At 38.4% G+C, this 14,154-nt stretch overlaps 1 long non-coding RNA gene across 1 annotated transcript; it reads right to left on the reverse strand.

The window, feature by feature from the left end:
- Positions 1 to 9,712: 9,712 nt before the first annotated feature.
- LOC111098471 lies at positions 9,713 to 13,790 on the reverse strand. The gene is made up of 5 exons (XR_005368379.1): positions 13,669 to 13,790; positions 11,825 to 11,863; positions 10,706 to 10,781; positions 10,031 to 10,069; positions 9,713 to 9,755 (listed from the first exon to the last, which is right to left on the reverse strand). It is a non-coding gene; the product is annotated as an uncharacterized LOC111098471 (long non-coding RNA).
- Positions 13,791 to 14,154: the final 364 nt, after the last annotated feature.

The raw sequence follows: 14,154 nt of genomic DNA on the forward strand, positions 1-14,154 counted from the left end.
TTTGGTTTGTGATGATGAAAAAGTTCTGGAGATGGATAGTAGTGATAGTTGTGCAACAAACTGAATTATTTAATGACATTGAAATGTACACTTAAAATGGTTAAATGTTAAATTTTGTTTACAGAACGAAAAGACTTAGCTTAACGGTACCTCACAGAAAATACCTCTGGTCCAATCTTCCCAAGTAGAATTGGCCACTCTCTTGTGTGTTCCCTCTGATGCTCTGTTCAATTTTCTGCCACCTATATCCTATAGCTCTATTTGTTAGCTCAAAATATTCAATCATCAAAAAATGTTTAAGCATCAATATTAAGAGCTTCTCGCTTCCTTTCTCCCCCTTTTTGTCCTACTCCCAAAGATATGTATATTTGTGTTGGGAGCTATTTTGTGCTGGTCAAAGTAATGGGCACAGCTGACAGAATCTAAAGGAGGCAGCTAACTTGATTTACATGAGAAATGGAATGAACCACTCTCAGAGGAAGATAATACATCCAGAAGTCAAAAGGAAGATGGAAAGATTTGAAAGCCCCTTGAGATCCAACACACACATCGTATCTTTTTGATTCACCAGTGAATACCACAGTCCCTGGATCATGGTACATACTTATTGAATAATGACTAATTTTGTGATCTTTGGGAGCCACTGAAAGATTTTAGGGGTCTGAAAGTGGAGACACAAGAAGATTTGTGCTTTAGAAAGATCGCTGTCGCAGAAGTCTGGAATTTATGGAGATACATCCTAAAGATCTAGAACTTCTAGAACTCAGGTTCCTTATATATTTCACAAATGGTGACATCAGGGAAAAACCAGTGAAATCTGAACAAACAGTAGAGCTTAGTTAACAGTATTGTACCAACGTTGGTTCCTCAGTTGTGACAAAGGAGTCATAGTAGTGTAGAATGCTAACAACAAAGGAGCTGGGTAAGGGGTATAGAGGACCCTCGGTACCATCTTCACATTCTGAAATCTACAGTAATAAAAGTTTATTTTTAAAAAGTTTGGGAAAAACAATGTTATTTACTCTGTATAAACAAAATCCCACTTTCTTGCCTTATTAAATGCTCTAAACACACTTGACACATTCTTTAACATTTGAAGAACTTATCTCAAACTCATGATCATCAGTCTGAATATCCAGGCCACTTACAGGGTCATTTAGCTACAGTGTGAAGCAGATGCCTTGAAATTCTTGAATTTCAAAAACCAGTAAAATTTCAGATAAAATCTAAGAATCTCTCCGAGTATTGTATATTATTCATTTTGTCAAATGAGAACAATAGCTTTATGGGAAAACTGCCATTCTATTGCTGCCAGTACATTATAAAAGAATGATCATTTTCACAACCCAAAATAAGAGTAAAGAAAGCCCTCTTACTTTTTTTTTTTTTTTGGAAAGTCTTTTTTGCTTTAGGATTTCCTACATCTTGCCACACACGATAATATGGACAAAATTTGAGGACATTACGGTAAGTGAAAATAAGCCAGTCACAGAGGATCACGTACTACATGACTCCACGTGTATGAGATATTTAGAATAGCCATACCCATATAAACAGAAAGTAGAATGGTAGTTGTCAGAGTCTGGGGAGACAGAGAATGGGAAGTCACTGTTCAATGAGTCTAAAATATCAGTTATGCAAGATGATTAAGTTCTAGATCTTTGCTATACAACATTGTACCTATAGTTAACAATATTGTATGGCACACTTAAAATTTTTAAGAAGGTAGCTCTCATGTTAAGTGTTCTTACCACAGTAAAAAAAGAAAATGAAAGAAAGAAAAGCACTTTTATTTGAATATTTACCTTTATGAAAAGCTTCTGCATGATTCTTATTTTTCTCACTTTACTGCAGCCTGGCCAAAACTGTTTCCTAGATATAGATCAGCATTTGGGAATCGAGGGCATAAAGAATGTGGCTAAATGTGTACTGGCCCCAGGAAGTCATTGGAAGGGCTCTCTGTTTTGTTCTGTTTTCTATTCAACAAATTGCTGATGTAAGTTTATTTCCTCATGATTTAGCTCTTTGTCCTTTTTTTTTTTTTTCTTAAAGAGATTTTTGGAGCCAATAGAGGTGTATTTGCTATTTAGAACCTTAAAATCAGAGTTTACTGCTGGTTTTTTCCACGTGGTGGTTGGAAAACCTTGATCCAGTTGCTTAATCTCTTTAACAGTTTTTTCTCCCATAGCAAAGCGGAGATCATAATGCTGCGGGAAGCAACCTCTAAGGGTCCCTGATCATCCATTTCCTGGTATTCATGCCCTTGTGTGATCCATTCCCCTTGAGTATGGGCTGGAACCATGTTTGCTTCTACAGACTGAGGTGAAAGATGAGATGTCACTTCTTAGCTTAGGTGACAAAGAAACTATGGCTTCCAAATTGAGAGCATTTTCTACTTTCTTGCTTAATCACTATAAGGGGAATTAGCTGTTGCAAAATGCTTTGTGGGGAGGCCATCGTGGCAATACATTGAGGCTTATCTCAGCTAGGCTAGGTACTGAAGCCTTCCAAGGGTCATGTGAATGAGCTTGGAATCGGATCCACTCCTTCCTTCAGATGAGACCACAGGCCAGACCAGCCTCAGAACCGGAGCCTCCTGAGAGACCTTGACCCAAAGGTACCCAGCTAAGCCATACCCAGGGTACGGACCCACAGGAATTGTAAGATCCTGAATATTGTTGTTTTAAGCTGCTAAATCTTAGTGTAATTTGTATATGGCAGTAGATACTAATACAAATGCCTACCTCGTAAAAATTGTTGCAAAGAATAATTGGGCAAATGTGCTTAATTAGATTATATATGCTAATGAGCTAAAATGCATAAAACAGGAAGCACAAAATCCCTAGCTCCCAAAAGACAGCCTTGAAATGTTAGTTCCCTCCTCCGTTCTCCTCAAAAATGAGAACAATCATACCTGCTCTATTGTGAAATGTTTTGAAAGCTGTAACTGCACTATAGAATTATAATACATGTAATATTGTAAGCTATTATTGTAATAGGGAAGAAAACATTGTTACTTTAAAAGCTGTTTGCAGTTTACCTTGGCCCAGAAGGAAGGCAAAATTCTTCTTATGAAGAAACTAGCTCTTTTGTCAAGGAGGGGAAAAATTCTAACTCAGCAGGTATGATTATGAAAATGAAAGGAATCCAGTGGGGGCTGGAATTCAAAACAGGAGGTGAACGCTGATGGTGCAAGACCTCTGAGAAACTCTGGTAATCTTGGAGAAGGTGTGGTTTGGTGACATGGGGCTACCTACTATTTAATGTATATATTCAAAGAAACCAAGTCCCTAGAAAGGTAGAAAACCTGGAGGCACATGGACAGGAAATACATTGATCACACAATATGTACAGGACTGAAATTTGTCCCCAGAATAAAGCTTTGAATTGTTTGAGGACAGACTCTAAAATGAAAGGGTAAATTATTATGTAAACACTCAAGGAACATGCTCTTTCCTGAAACATGGAGTACAATAGGTTTGTTATAAAAAATGTTTACTAGCTTTCTTTTTATTTGTTCTGATTTATCTTGATTACTCTTATTGATCATTAATTAATCAATCTTATGAATCTCATCAATTTAAGGGATACAAAGGAGGTGTGTTATTTACTAATCAAGGACCTGAGTCCAAGGTAAGTAAAAATTTCCCAAACTTGTATTATTTTTAATAAACCTTTGTGATTCCTTGGGTGTTTTTCTTTTTCTTCTTTTAGTATGATTTTAAAAAAAAAGAAAAAAGAAAAGAAACAGAATACTAAGAATCAGGGCAGTTCAGAGAATAAGACATTCATATACCCAGCTTCAGTGTTTGCCTACAGATAGGGCTGTGTCTCTCTTTTATTTATATGTTTCACAAGCCTCCGGACAGAGTCTAAGCTGCTTGGGGGCTGCATTGAAGTTCTTTCATGATCTGCCTTCTGAGCATCTCTCCAACTTCACTTCCCACCCAGTCCTTACCTCTCTTGCAACATACTCTGTGACACCAAACTGCCCACGTTCCAGAACTCACCCTGCTTTTTCAGACTTCTCTGCCTACAACCCACCACCTCCATCATTCAGAAGAACCCAACTCAAAGGTCACCTACACCAAGAAGCATCTTCCATCCCCCACTAGTCCCTTCCCTCAGCCCCTTCTGTCCTGGGCATCTGTTTCCAAAACTAACTGCGTGTATGGCTGACAGTGTGGGCTGCCTGGAGCCATCACTCACTAGTTGTGTAACCTTGGCCAAGTTTTTCACTCTTCTATCTCCCAGATTCTTCATTTGTACAATGAGGGCAGGAATAGCACTTGTAATAATAGGTTTATCATACGGATTAAATGGTTGATACTTACAAAGCATTTAAAACAGTGCTTGGCGTATAGTAAGTGCTCAAAAAATGTTATTGTAATTATGAATTTGCTCTTCTTTGTTTGCTTATGTGATTCTGAGTGCCTTTGCCTTAAAGACACCACAACGCCTAGCATATGATAGAGCTAATGAAAATTGTGTGTGTGCATAATTTTTTAAATCAGAATCTTCTGTGGCTATGGATTCCTTAGTGAATTCTTTAATAATTCCCAGATGTTACAAATATGAGCCAAATTTAATTTTTTAGATCCCATGAGCAGCTACTGATAATGATAATAAAATCCTATTTTTGTTTAAAAACAAGCTCCAAAACACAATGCTCCCAGTCCATGGTACTCTATATTTTCCTTCATGGAAACAAAACATCAAATTTAATTTGCATTTGCATCAAGAAGTTTTTAAAAAAGGATTTTCATTAAGAGCAGAATATGGCATTTAGGGAGGATAATTAAATGCATCTGAAACCCAGGAGATAAAAAGAGATGAAGAATTTTGTAATAAAAACAGCCTAGCTGGATCCCTTCCCCCTCCTTCTAGGTTCAAAAATTACTGTCCTTGGAAGACAGAGTGGGCTTTTCATTTAGAACATCACTGAAGGCTTAGTATGGCTTTTGTCTTTGGGAGCCTCCATCTCCTCTTGATGCGTGAGGTTGACATTGTCACAGAATTGGCCTTGACTCCTAGGAATAAAGACAGGCTTAGGAATATTTCATTTCCAACCCCAATTTTCCCTTCCTTCCTTCTCCTCACTTCTGTTACAGAAACATTCTAGGTTTCCTTTCTTTTCTTCTTCCTTCCTTCTTCCCTCCCTCTGTTCCTTCCTTCCTTCCTTCCTTCCTTCCTTCCTTCCTTCCTTCCTTCCTATATCTTTCCCTTCCTCCTTCTCTCTCTTTCTCCCATTTTTCCTTTCTTTCTCCCACACCTCTTTTTTCCAGATTGTGTTTCAGAAAGAAAATGTTCCTAGAATATCATCGAACCAGCTAATGGAATGACAGCAATGATTAGTGGAGGCGTGAAGCCCACCAACATCCCTAGGACAAAATGCCAGCCTCCCCCGTGTCTCTGGTGAACTTCCTCCTTGTTAGCACCTGCCCCCTCCCACCTCAACTCATTACTATCTCTTCACTGGATCCTTTTCCTCTGTTGCCAAACAAGCTTGTAGCCCCCAATAATTTTTTAAAAAACGTTTTACTTGCCTCTTTTGCCTCTTTAAACTACTATGGAATTTTTTTCCTTTCAAAGCCACATTTCTTGAATATGTCACATACTATTTTTGTCTTCCTCACTACCTGTTTAGTCCACAACTCGCTACAATTCACTACTTTATAAAACAGCTGTCTAGAACAGCTGTTCTTAAATTTGGAAGATAATTCAAAATCTCTTTGGCAATCTGGTGGAAGTTATAGACTACTTCATCAAAACAAAACAAAATTTTTGATAATTTTTTACAACAAAAATTTCCACATAGCTTTAAAGATTAATAAACTTCCTGAAGCTTATCCAGGGAGCCCCATAAGGACCAAAAGATTACAATCCTTTGCTCCAACAAGTCACATCTTCATTTCCATTTTTGAAAGGTTTAGGGGAGGAGCAAGCACTTTGGATTCATACCAAGAACTTGGATTCAAATCCTTCCACTTATGAACTGAATGACCTTGGCCAAATTGCATTGTGTCTCTGCCCATCAATTCCCTCACCTGTAAAGTGAAGATGGTAATGTCCATCTCAGAATTTATGGTGGACATTCCATGTGTTACAACATTTGGGAAAGACCTAAGATCGCATTTCATATCTGTGAGGCACTTGGTGGATGAAACTCTTCATTCTTCTTTCCATAGCCTTATACATCTCTCTTCCAAGCATTCGGACTCTTCCTTCTTTGTTTAATTTATTGGCTCTATTTTATCCTGCTGTCCTATCAGCTTAGATGCTTCTTAGGATTCAATCTTGACTGGCCTTGTCCATCCTTCCTCAGAGGATGTTTCTGTTCCCACCTCTTACCTGACTCGATCTCTGCTCCCTGTGTTCCTATCTCCAGCCTTACTGCAATGGCATATTTCCACCATCACCTGAAGCCTACCATCAGAAGCCAAACTCACCTCTTCCCTCCAAAATATATTCTTCAATTTCGACTTTCCAATATTTCTCGATCAGTCTCCCAGTCGCCCAGACCTCCGGGACACTTGCCATGATCTCTGCTTCTTCCTTCTTCCTTACTTCATATACAACCAGATACTAAAGTCCTTCAAAGCCATCTCTTTCCTTTCTGCTGCCACTGTCACCTCACAGTAGAGCTTTGCCACCAGCTTCTCTGGTTGTCCCTCCGTTCAGTCCATACTAAATAACACTTACTGCTCTACCTCACCCCTGTTTTGTATCAGCTCCACACTGCCTATTGCTCTGAACTCAACATTTGGGTCTGGGAGTAAAATGAAATCAACCACAAATTTTAGTAACATGTTCATGTTCAAGTACTTTTTAGAAATGGATTTATTCTGTGGAGGGAAAAAAAATCCCAGCTTGTTCTTAACATAAAACCAATTAAAGAGGACAATAAAAATAAGTCTACTTAACAACAACCTATGATGCCAAGACAATGAAAACGAAAATTCTGGTTCTTTGAAAAATTTGAATCACAGAAGTATATTGTGGTTTGCAGACATTGAGAAGAATGCCGTAGTACTGGCATTATTCACTAAGGAAGGACTACACTGGTACTAAACACATAGCCCAGTACCCTAAACAACTCTCTAGATTAGATCACATGTCATGAGATATTGAAAATAAATCTGATTTGGGGTTGTCGGCTAGTGGTACTGCTCTACACAAAGGGAGTCTTGAGCAGAAATCTCTATGCATTCAAAGAGACACCAAAGAATGAGGGAAGTGTAGGTATAGAATCAATTTGTAAATCTAAGCATGTGTTCATGCATTTCTTAAAATCTGAGGAGTATTGGAGTATTGTTATTCATATTGTTCTTCTCACAGATCTGACTCAGGTCATACAACCCCCATGTGTTCTTTCCTGGCCACTCCAAACCTCTCTGAATTCATAGTACCTACTATCTAACCCAGAAATCTCCAACTTCCTCTGTTCACAGGCTCTTAAGTGTCTCCCTTTTTTCTTCATGGTGTCCATTGACCAAAAGACATCCCTAATAGTCTTCATCATTTAGTAGTTATGTCCAAACAACTCAATAAATCACATTCTGGCAACTTAGCAGCTGTTTGGATGAAATAGTGCCTGTGAATTAAAAGAAAACAGCTATTTACAATTTTATTCTAATATAATTATAATTACTTACTAATGGATGTATGTGCCTATAGGGCACTGCACAACTTCTCAAATTTAGAAATCAGATTAGACACCACCACCCTCCTTGCCTATTCCACATAGTTTTTTGTACAGTACTTGCATATTTATCACAATAACTGCCAAGAATCCAGCTTTGCAAAGATCCAAGATTAAAGCAATGTAGCATGACCTAATGTCAAAACTATGAACTAATAGTAGCTCACATGGCAGATGATGAGCATTACTGTTTTGTTTTGTTTTTTTATAAAAAAAAAATCCCATAGTGCCCCTGTAAATTTACTGTGGTACCCTGGGGTGCCTCATCATACAGTTTTGGGATCTCAGACCTAATCTCTGGCTGCCCAAAATTTGGTCATAAGCCATCAGTGTTGGCATCAGCAAAGAACTCATTCCCACCACCACCCCCCCGCCCAGATTACTGAATCAGAATATGCGTTTTAAAAAAAAAAAAAGTTGGGACTCCTGGGTGGCTCAGCGGTTGAGCATCCGCCTTCGGCCCAGGGCCTAATCCTGGAGACCTGCGATCGAGTCCCACATCGGGCTCCCTGTATGGAGCCTGCTTCTCTCTCTGCTTGTGTCTCTGCCTCTCTCTCTCTCTTTCTCTGTGTGTGTGTGTGTGTGTGTGTGTGTGTGTGTGTCTCATGAATAAATAAATGGAATCTTTAAAAAAAAAAAAAGAAAAAAGAAAAAAGAATGCGCACTTCAACAAGATGCCTAAGAGATTTGTATGCAGTAAAAGCTTGAGAAGCACAGTTATAAACCATTATTTGTCACCAGATCTTATCCTATGGTTGTGGGATGTCTTCTATTTTGCATATTTTTTAGTTCTTGCACTATTATTTAATCTTTTCTGCACAACCTTCCCAAGCGGACAGTTAGTTGAATGGAGGACAGAGATATCATTATGTTTTTATGTCTTGTGGTTCCCCCAGTGTCCAGCACAGTACGTTGTATGGAGGAAGAGGCTCAAATATCTGCTGAATGACTGGATTCAATCTCTAGGTTTCCCAGACATCCTGGGTAGAGTCCACCTGTGTAGGAAAATTGTTGATGAAGCCAGATCCAATGATACTAATAACATTCTTAGTAGGTTTGTTTATTTATTTATTTATTTATTTATTTATTTATTTATATTATTATTATTATTATTATTACTATTTTCATTCTTAGGTTTAAAAAGAACATGGCATTTTAAAGATCTTGGGCCTCATATGTTAGTTCTTCAAAAATGGACACATCCCATTATTTGAGTCATGGTGAGGAGAGAATTATATCTTACTATTCAGCTTGATAAGGAATATAGTTATGTTGTAGAGATATGTAGCCCAACACTACAGTGACATGACTATATAAAAATGAAGACTGAGTAAAAGTAGTCAAAAGTTAGGTAGGCTACATTTCCTAAAAACATAATACACTAAGTATTCCAAAATAATGCTGCCATTTATTAATTGCACTCGTGAATCATTTGAATGCCAAGATCTGCATGTGTGCAAAATGCCATGGAAATTGGATTTAATTCTGTTTGAAACAGCTGTCTCTACTACAGCCAGTCTGAATGTAGCAAGTTCTTGGGAACAAATTTGAGAGAGAAAGAAAGCGGAAAGGAGTCTGCTTTGTCAGAAGGTTCAGGTTTGTCTCAATGCCGCGAGGTACTCTCTACTTATTTAACCATTAGAGATATTTCTCCCATCGGACAATCCTTTGCTTCAGTGAGATGAAGCATCATGCTAGCAGATGCAAGGTCAGTCTGTGATTTCTCTGCAGCCACTCAAGTTGATCTCATACCCGTGAACCACTTTTCTCACCCTAATCAACCACCTCCTACGTGTAGGATGGGAGAGAGGGGAACTCAGATGGGAGTATGGAAGAATGGAATCTTATAGACGAATAGATAAAAAATTCATAAACATCCACTCCTTAGCAAGTACTCTTGGCTTAAACTCTGTGACATGTCCCAACTCTCTTTGTCCCATGACCTCCACCACTACCATCATCTCTCAGCTGGATTGCTGCAGCATATCTAGTGCCTTTGCTTCATTCTTACCCATTAATACAGCCCATCTCCACTCAGCACCTTGAGTCATCTCTAAAAACAAAACAAGGCAAAAATGCATCACGTACTCACTTGACTAAAACTGTTCAATGGGTCAAATTGCTCATGACTACTAGAATAAAACCTAAACCCCTCCTACAGCCAGCCATACCTTACAGAACCTGGCCACTTTCCACTATTCAGACTTCATTGCATTTCACTTTCCTTGCCATTCACTATGCTCCAGCCACACTGATCACACTTATCCTAGAATAGTCCACTATTTGGGACCTTGCTCTAGCTACTCTTATTGCTTAAAATGCTCTTACCTGAGACCTTGGGGGGAATAACTCTCATCATTCAGGACTCTGAAAAGAAGCAACCTCATCAGAGAAGTTATCTTCATACCCATCCCGTATAAATAGTTGATCCCAACAACATACATCTGTCTATATATCATTACCCTATTTCATTTTCTTAAATACTTATTATCCCATCTGAATGGGATCTCCTATTGTTTATTAATTAATATGTCTGCTTTACAAATTATGCTGTCATAAACATGAATGCTCAAATGGGATCAGGATCTTATCTGTTTTGTTCACTCCCACATTCCTTGAGAAGAACCTGACATAATAGGCACATGCTTGTAAAGTCTTTAGAAATGATTTATTCCTCCTCTCTTGTTTCTAAGAATAATTGAGATCCAGAAAAACCATTGGCTTGTTCTGCATCATATGGAAAGTTAGTGCAAAGCCAAAACTCGGACTCAGTCTTGGAGTTTCTGGTCCACCTCTACTTCTGTTATACCCCCTGGTTGTTCATTCAAAGATAACATAACCTCATCCAGGTAGTTTTAAACAATTGTTCAAAAGAAGTTCAGGTAACTGAGTCAGGAATGCCCCATCTTTGGATATGAAAAATGGTCTGTGAAGTTCATCATCCAAACCCTTCTCTGCAAAGACCTCTTTACTTTGCCATACTTCCTTGGGGTATTAACATACAAGTTGGTTTAGACTTCAAGGTGGAAGGCTTTTCTCTTTTTGTTTTTTCGTTTCTTCTTCCATTATTAAAATAAATCTGTTGACGAAATTAACATATCAGATGGAACAACACAACTAGAAATAACTTAGATCTCTGAAGATAATTTATTCATTAGATTAGAACTTTTAAATACAGGCAAAAGAGAAAATAACTATTATTAAAATGTTCCAACCAAATTGCTGCTTATCTTACACTATGCTAATTAGTAACAGCACCCAAAATTCACTCTTCCACAACTATCAGAGAAAATTGGAGATTGGAGAAAAGCTGTGGTAGGGGGGTGAAAGGCAGGGGGTGGGGTGCTACTAGTTATTAGAAAGGCTGAATAATAGCCATTAAGGTTTGAGTTCAAATTCCATCCTTAGGATTTGTGCCCAGATTCTTAATACTTCTTTTCTCTGCCTACCATGCTGAGGGCAAATCTTTCATATGTGCATTTAGATTTCAAACAGGATTAAATCCCCTTCTATCTATTTTCTGCACAGCAGACAGAATGACCCTAACAAAGCTCAAGTCATATTAGGTCATGTTTCCACTTACGACCCTTCCATGTCTCCTGTTGCTCTTAGGAGAAAAATGCAAACTCCTTAATGTGAACTACTGGTCCCATTATAGTCATACACCTGCTATACAAATTTTTTCTTTCCCCTCTATTCTCTACCTCAGCCATATTGAATTATAGTCAGTGTTTTGCCTGAGAGCCTTTATAGATGCCTGACCCCTTTGCTGGGATGTACACTTTTCTTTTAAATTTTGGAAGTATTACACAATAGTATATTCTAGGGACTGAATTGTGTCCTCTTCAAATCTATTTATTGAAATTCTAATCCCACAATGTGACTGTATGTGGAAATGGGGCCTTTAGGAGATAATTAAGGTTAAGTGAGGTCATAAGCATATGGTCCTAATCTGATCGGATTAGTGTTCTTCTAAGAAGAGAAACTTGATAACTCACTCTCTTTTCTTCTCTTTCTCTCTCTATTTTCCATATGTGCACAAATAAGTGATCATTGAACATACAGCAAGATAAATGGTGTCTACCTACAAGCTAAGGGAAGCAGCCCCCAAATTAAACCTACCTTGCTGGCATCTTGATCCTGGACTTCTGGTCTCTAGAACTGTGAGAAAAAGATTTCTGTTGTTTAAGCCTCTCAGTTTGTGTTATGTTTGTTGTTTGCAGCCTGAGTTGACTAATATCTATAGTATTAAAATACAGTGATGTAAAAAAAAAAATAGCAACAACAACAATAAGGTACTTTGTGTGTTCCAGGCATTGTGTTAGTCATTTTATATGGATTACCTCACATAATCTTCAAGACAATTCATTGCATAGCTTGTAGCTATTATTGGCTTCATTTTATAGATGAAATAACTGAAGTTCAGAGAGATCATATCTTTCTTTTACAAATGATAGACCTGAAGTCAATAAAGGTTAAGTAATGTACACAAGTCACACAGCAGACTTGAGGTGTATCACGGAGCAAGGATTATGACTTGGCTTTATCTGACTTCGTGCCCTTTGCATCTAATTGCTACATGACTCAGTGTCTGCCCTAATGAGGATTAAAGCCATAATGTCCCATGAGGGACTGCTGAAGGATTTTAGAATATTTTGTATAGACATATATGTGGTAACTGCCTCAAGTATCTAAAGGATTATAAAAGGACTAGATTTCTTTTCCAAAAACTTAAGGAAGAGCATCTGAATCCATGACAGGAAGAGTCATAAAATTGCTTTCAGCCCACTGAAATTACCAGATAATTTTCTAACAGTCCATATACAGAATGGGTTGTCTGGAGACCTGGGTCTCTTTTCATGAGTGGGATCAAGAAGGAACCAGCAATTAATTCAAAGGCAGTATGGAGGTGACCAGACAGCAGATGGTGGTTGAAAACAGATGAACTCTGAGCTTCCATCCAGCTCCAGGAATAAATGGCACTTGGTTTGGACTGTTCATGACCTTATTGTTGGTACAACCATTTGAGTTGGCAAAACACATGGTCCTAAACCAGCCAGACCTGTTTGGTGAAGATACGGTTGCATTTTTCTGCTACTATTATAGCCAGCCTTCCTCTTACTGAATGCCTGAGGGGAGGTACAATGAAGATCCTATTCTTATCTGGGGATGAGTAATTCCACTTGTGGTAAAGGCCCTCCCAGGTTCCCATTCTTACATTCCCCCTTTCCCTCACTTTCTAAAGCCTGACTGGGATGGTGAGATACAACAAGGCTCAGGAGAGGAAAGTTACACTCCCTAGTTTCCATCTCATAAGCAAAAGCACAATGACATTATTTTATAAAAGGAAGTGTTATATTTTATAAAAAGAAGTTTCAGTTTAAAAACTATTGGGGAAGGGGCACCTGGGTAGCGCAGGGGTTGAGCACTGGACTTCAGCTCAGGTCGTGATCTCAGGGTCCTGGGATCAAGTCCCACATCAGGCTCCCTGCATGTTGCCTGCTACTCCCTCTGCCTGTGTCTCTGCCTTTCTCTCGTTTCTCATGTATAAATGAATAGAATCTTAAAAAAAAAAAAAAAAAAAAACTATTGGGGAAGAGCAAAGGGAAATAAATATTTCTGGCTTCCTATAGTTCAGTTTGCCAAGTTGGCAGCAGATTTATTCTTTTTCTGCAATTGTTTTACTTTTTCACTGTTTTCCCCACACTTAGTCATACAAACCATCAAGTTCTTATTCTCCCAATAAGTAACACTGGATGCTTTCTTTTCACTTTAGATTGATCAGTTCAGCTACTTTATATTTCACCTTAAAACAATAAATAAATGTCTCGAGTGCCTACTCTGAGCCAAGATCTATGCCAGACTTTGTGATACATCAGTGAGCAAACCGTGGCCTCCACCCTGGAGGAAAACCTTATGGGACTCTTTGGGTTGCAAAGAAAAAAAAAGATAATTCATTGACTCACATATTCAAACTCAGAAATGGCTGAAACAACAGGAATCAGAGCCTTGAGCACTTTCAAGATGTTCTCTTCCCATCTATTATCTCAGCTCATTTTCTGTTTTGGCAACTCTTCCTATGAAGTTGATACAAAAAGAATCAGAACTCCAAGAACTCAAGGTTCTACCTTCCCGAATTCACTGGCCAAGAGAAGTCTCCTCCACACAGTTGTAGACTTAAAAATCCTGGGAAAGAACTTCACTGGCCCAGCATGGGTCACATGCCGCCAGTCACTGTGGCCACAGGGGCAGGGCCAGCTTCATTTTTTTTTTTTTTTTTAAACATCAGCTTTACTAAGGTATAATTGATATACAAAGAACTGCATGTATTTAATGTATACAGTTTGATGACTTTGGACATCACCTACCATTTGTATCTCATATTAGAGTAGAAGGATATGCCAGGGGAGAGAGAGGAATAGTTTCTCAAAAAGATGGAAGCGCTGGGGATC

Source organism: Canis lupus, chromosome 13 (assembly GCF_011100685.1).
Source record: "Canis lupus familiaris isolate Mischka breed German Shepherd chromosome 13, alternate assembly UU_Cfam_GSD_1.0, whole genome shotgun sequence".
NCBI lineage: Eukaryota > Metazoa > Chordata > Mammalia > Carnivora > Canidae > Canis > Canis lupus.